We start from the raw sequence: 5,469 nt of genomic DNA, 5'->3' as shown, positions 1-5,469 counted from the left end.
GAATAAAAGCTTTATAATAGTCCATTATTGTGTTAATTTATTGCTAATCCTATATTAACATTGACTTTATAACAATTAATGCGTTTGCTCCGTTTTCTTTCAAATTTATTCATCTCTACAGTATATAGCTATATATTGATCGAAATAAAAGTATTGTTAGAACTATGAGTATTAATAACATCGTAATTTGAATTTGGTTAATGGATAAAAAGGCTTTGAATAAAACTAAACAACAGGCGGATTCAAATGAAAACTTAAAAAGGAGTATACTAATTTTATTAATAATAATTGTAGTAAACAAAAAAAGCTTCTTCATCGGCATCTTCATATTATGTTGGGAAACGCTTTACTTTGCAGGGCATGTTGGTTCTGAAAAGAACAAGCAAGTTGGTTTTTTAAATGGCTTAATTAAAAATCTTGGCTTATTTATTTTATACCAAGTAATTACGGTTCCCTGATAAGCTCGATAAAATCAGTCACTAATTATAACATATTTCCGAAGTGCTGTCATATGGCTGAACATAATAAGTGTCTTGTATTACACTATTATACGAGCTCTAATTTTTGTGACGAGCCATATTAAAATTAACAGCACTATTATGCTATCGTCAAATGCCTAAAGCTTTAATTTCATTTGTCGCCATTTGCTTTCCTTTTCCTATCTTACAAAAATAATACAAGTTACTAAGATCTGACTAGAAAGGGAATGAAATCATTTGTATTTTGTACCAATACCTTTATAAGGTACTTTAATTGTTAAAACTATTGCTATAATCTAAATTTTGTGGTATTTGTTTAAAAGAAGTTATATTTTATAAAAAAAATATATACTAATAAAGTATATTAGCGAGGGCGCGTGTATTCTTTCTCAATAACATGTATATTGCACCCGACAAACTGATGCGCGCAGCTAATTTCACTCAAAACATTCAGAAATACAGGCGGTACTTACCCATCATTCAATATTAATTTTCACATTTAAATATTTCAAGTCCACATAACGTTGCACGATCAAAAACAGATCAATATATTTTTAAAATCATAAGATTTTCTTTTTTACAAAGGAATTACAACAGTTAGCATTGTTATGAAATTTTAATAACAGATTGTAATTTTAAAAGCTATATAATAACTGTAATGAAGTCGCAAAAAATGCCATTTGTTTATTCATGTGCTCATAACTGACTTAATTAATGATTTAATACGATGATTATAATGCTATTAAATTGCCTTTGTATAGCTCAACGCTGTCTAAAGGGGGGGGCCCAAATTTTACTTATAAGAGTCGTATAAAAGAAATACAGCCGATATACGATTTGGTTATAATGCTTTGTACATGAACTCGTGCTATCATAAGTTTGTTATAATGGTGTTTTGTGCTTGCTGGGAATAAATACGTACTTGATGGTAACGCTCCACGAATGTTTTATTTTTATTTTTGTTGCTGTTATTCCATTAATTTCATAATTTCCAGTTAAAATTTTTTCGGCAAATATTACCTATTGCCTAGTATTTATTACATCTATCTATAAAATGCGTCGCGTGCATTTATCGCTATTTACTTTTTTGAAATATTTAGATTGTGTATGGATTTTTTTTTTGATTTCGTAGTTTTTCTACATCATCTAGCGTCATCCAATCATTGAATTGTAATAAAATCTTTATTTAAATTTTTAATTACTTTTTAGTCACCAAATCTTAGACTACAGACAAAATTTCTGTATGTTAAGCAGTGTCAAACATTATTCACGTTGGTGACGTGCGCGTCGTTGATTAAAAATGTTTGCGATATCAAGCGAAGTACCTACGAATAAAATACATATTAAAAGAAAAAAATAATGTCATAAAATATACATACACTCTACAATTCCATAGATAAATTCGCCGGTTGCGTATGGAATACTTATAGATTGTTTTGATAATGCGTCATACACAATAATATATTCTTCGTTATGATAACGTAATAATTATAATATAGTACCTACTTTATACTTATAGCCTGAAACTTTCAAGTGACTGATAGTGACAAGTGATAAATGGATGCAATATCACGCTTTTATCTTTAGGAATATTACGTTAACGGTCGGTCAACTCTATCGCGGTCTTCTACAGCAGTTGTTCGTAATGCACTTAGCGTGTGAAAGCTTTGCATATAAATCATCTTCCACGATTTGCTGCTGCAAGAATGGCTAATTTTTCTTCTGTTATAAAACTTTGATATAGCAATTTCTTCATATTAGTTTCCGCTGAAATATAAAATATAGAGTATATTTTAGTATGTCCTACTAATATTATAAATGCGAAAGTGTGTGAGGGTGTGTGTGTGTTGTGTGTTTGTTACTCTTTCACGCAAATACTACTGAACCGATTACAATGAAATTTAGCACACATATAGAGGGTAACTTAGATTAACACATAGGGTAGGTTTTATCTCGGAAATCCCACGGGAACTATGCGGCTTTTCCTTTGAAAACGCGGGTGAAGCCGCGGGTGAAAATCTAGTAAATAATACAGTATGTAGCATGGTATTAAAAAAAGTTTTCAAAATATGGAAAAATTAAATAATAGGAAATATATGGACCGTGTGGCGGTATTTATAGATAATTTGAGAAATCGTATGCCCTAGCGTCAAATAAAATGGTAATATTATAGTAATTTAGTACCTATATTGTAAAATGTAAATTATAGACTACCAGTAGGTATGCGACATTTAGCATGAGCCATGAGCGTGTTCATATGCCTTATGGAACATGTTCAAAGCTGCTGAAGTATAAAATATATTATATGGTAACATAATCAACGACATTCCTCTTGATATACCTAACACTACACTTATAAACGATTACCTAAGCGTAGCTTAAAATGTATAAAATATTAAACAGCCATTTCGTGGTTAACTATGCACCATTGCATTTTTTAAACGATAATAATATGTCCACGTCTTGGAAGAAAAATGAAATTCTTATGAAAATATTTTCTTAAGATAAATAAAATTGATCTGCCAAATCGGCACCTGAGGCATGACGCGGACGTATTTGCGTTCCTCTTATTATTTTTGCAGACGAAATGTGGATTAGTTTCTGCTCCCGCATAATACCTACGAAAGATTTTTTCTTTATAATTTCATATTACAAATATCCGAGTATATAGGCTGATAACAAAGATGAAACAGTAGGTTACACAAGATGTAGAGAAGGTGCACTTTAATTTTGTTTAAGTTATTTCTACTTCTGAAAAAATAACTCGTTTTATAAATTATACGGCGCAGAATACCACAAAGGCTGCTTTATAAATAAGCAGGTAAGTTGTAACAAACAGTTATATAGTCAATATGAGCATCTAGGTACAATTTCCAAGAAGAAATGATACTCACAACGGCAGTCTAATTGCTATTACACCGCTTGTACCATCAAAGGATCAAAGAATAAACTAATTTCCATCTCTTTTTGAAGAAATACCTACGTTTCTTGCCTTATTGAATCCTACTTTTATATTCTACGATAACAATGAACTCTGATTGCAGCCAATTGATTTATTACTGATCGCTTTTATAAATCAAGAGCTTTCAAATTTTCTTACTTATAAAATATTTTGCACAAATCTGGAGTTAAAAATACTCTACCTAGGTATTATATTATTAAGTATATTTAATATTCAACTTATTGTTATTAAGCTATGCTTGTGTTTAACAATTATCAAGTAAAAGAAAATATTGACGATAATTATTAGCCACACAAATGAGGCCCAGTGGAGCTATAATTATAGGCCCCAATGGACCAATATACTTCTGCAATCTTACTTGTACATCGCTTTACTTTTTATAGTATAAGGAGTAATAATTAAGGGCACTATTATGTAAGAAAATGTATTAAATTTCAGCTTAAAATATACTTTCAAAGTGAAATCGTTGGCGTGGGCAAGGTACTTACGTAGGAAGAAAATAAAATGATAAAGTCAGAACATGATTCTTCACATTTTAAGCACGTACTAGATACCTATCTACATTTCCATAAGAGAAACTTTTGTTAATAATCCTCATTAACGACCATCAACATAACATCAAGCACTTAATACTAACAAAATAGCGGAAACCAAAGTTAGCTACGACTAGACAATAGCAGCTCATTCCCTTCTAAACAGCTCGAAACAGTCACCATTAAAATGCAGACCATTTGTCATTTCATTATGAGAACGACATTGGCCTGACTGTTTAATCTACGACTTCGCAATTAAAACAAAACTGAGTACTTAGCACTGATTTGTACGAGGCTTTTCAGTGTTACGTCTAAATTACATTTACGTACCGTTGTTTTCAATAATTTAAGGTAATTCCTTTATAATTTGTTCTCTTTTAATTATATTTTTCGATACTCATCTGGAGGGCCGTCTTACTTTTTTTATTAAAAATTCTTGTTCATTGTTGTTGACGTAGTTCTAAGTTACGATTAATTTTGATGCTTTGCGATTTGCATTGACGTTCTAGTAATTTTCTTTTAGCATTTTTCTATTATTTACCAACCTAATACAATTTATTATATGCTTACATGGTTGTTGAGTCTCAACATTTTTTTCAATTAGTAAAATAATTAGTTTCACAATAATTTTTGCCCCCTTCATATCTGTCTTCAGTTCAGTCTGCCCAAACATTATATGTATTTATACGACGAGAGACTTTTTTAATTAATGCAAAAGTGATTTTTTTTCGTTTGTCTTTCTTTCACGGCAGGTACAGATAGTTAGGAGACTACGGAGTGCGAATTGTATGCACTATCTACTATTTACTGCGATAAAACATTTATATCCAATAGGAAAGTCCATAATTATTCATAAAACCACTTTGAATTTGTATAGCTATAGACCCACATATAGACCTATACAACTATAAAATATTTATCATGCAGTAGCAGCTAAAAATAGTAAAATACCTACCCTCAATTTTTGATAGCTTAATTAGACTTTTTTAGGGCTTTTACTCCTGTATCAAGAATGTGACCTAATAATATAATATTATGAGATTCGAAGAAATACCTATATCCTACCTACTACGATACTCCTGCATGAGTAGAAATTTCTTACCCATTTGCTTTTTGCGTTTCTCTCTCTCGTTTAACTACCTCTTCGGGTATATTTTCGTGATTTTTGAGCTTTTGTGAGCAGCTTTTTGATGGTTTTATTTACAGATTGATATGTGATTTAAAAAGAACAGTTTTTTTAATACATAATTTATTTACATAAAGCGGGAAAGCTAGTAACAAATAAAAATCTTTCCGAATACTTAATTCTTACATTAATACTTTTCTTAGTCTGTTCCATACATAATGCATCTATATATATTCATGTCAATGTCAACTGTCAATACTCGTGACATTTCAGTTTTCAACCATCAGTCATCAATTTATTCTGTAAACATAACAGTTTTGTGATACAATTGTTTTTTCAAGTTATCCAGCTAAACAAAATACTATATGA

At 30.5% G+C, this 5,469-nt stretch overlaps 1 long non-coding RNA gene across 1 annotated transcript; it reads right to left on the bottom strand.

Annotated features, from left to right (window-relative positions):
• Nucleotides 1-259: 259 nt before the first annotated feature.
• On the bottom strand, nucleotides 260-1,389 carry LOC123693018. The gene is made up of 2 exons (XR_006751638.1): nucleotides 953-1,389; nucleotides 260-369 (listed from the first exon to the last, which is right to left on the bottom strand). It is a non-coding gene; the product is annotated as an uncharacterized LOC123693018 (long non-coding RNA).
• Between the last annotated feature and the right edge of the window lie 4,080 nt (nucleotides 1,390-5,469).

This window comes from Colias croceus, chromosome 7 (assembly GCF_905220415.1).
Source record: "Colias croceus chromosome 7, ilColCroc2.1".
NCBI classification, from domain to species: Eukaryota; Metazoa; Arthropoda; class Insecta; order Lepidoptera; family Pieridae; genus Colias; species Colias croceus.
The sequence above is the reverse complement of the archived record's forward strand: the minus strand, read 5'-3'. Positions and strand labels throughout refer to the sequence as shown.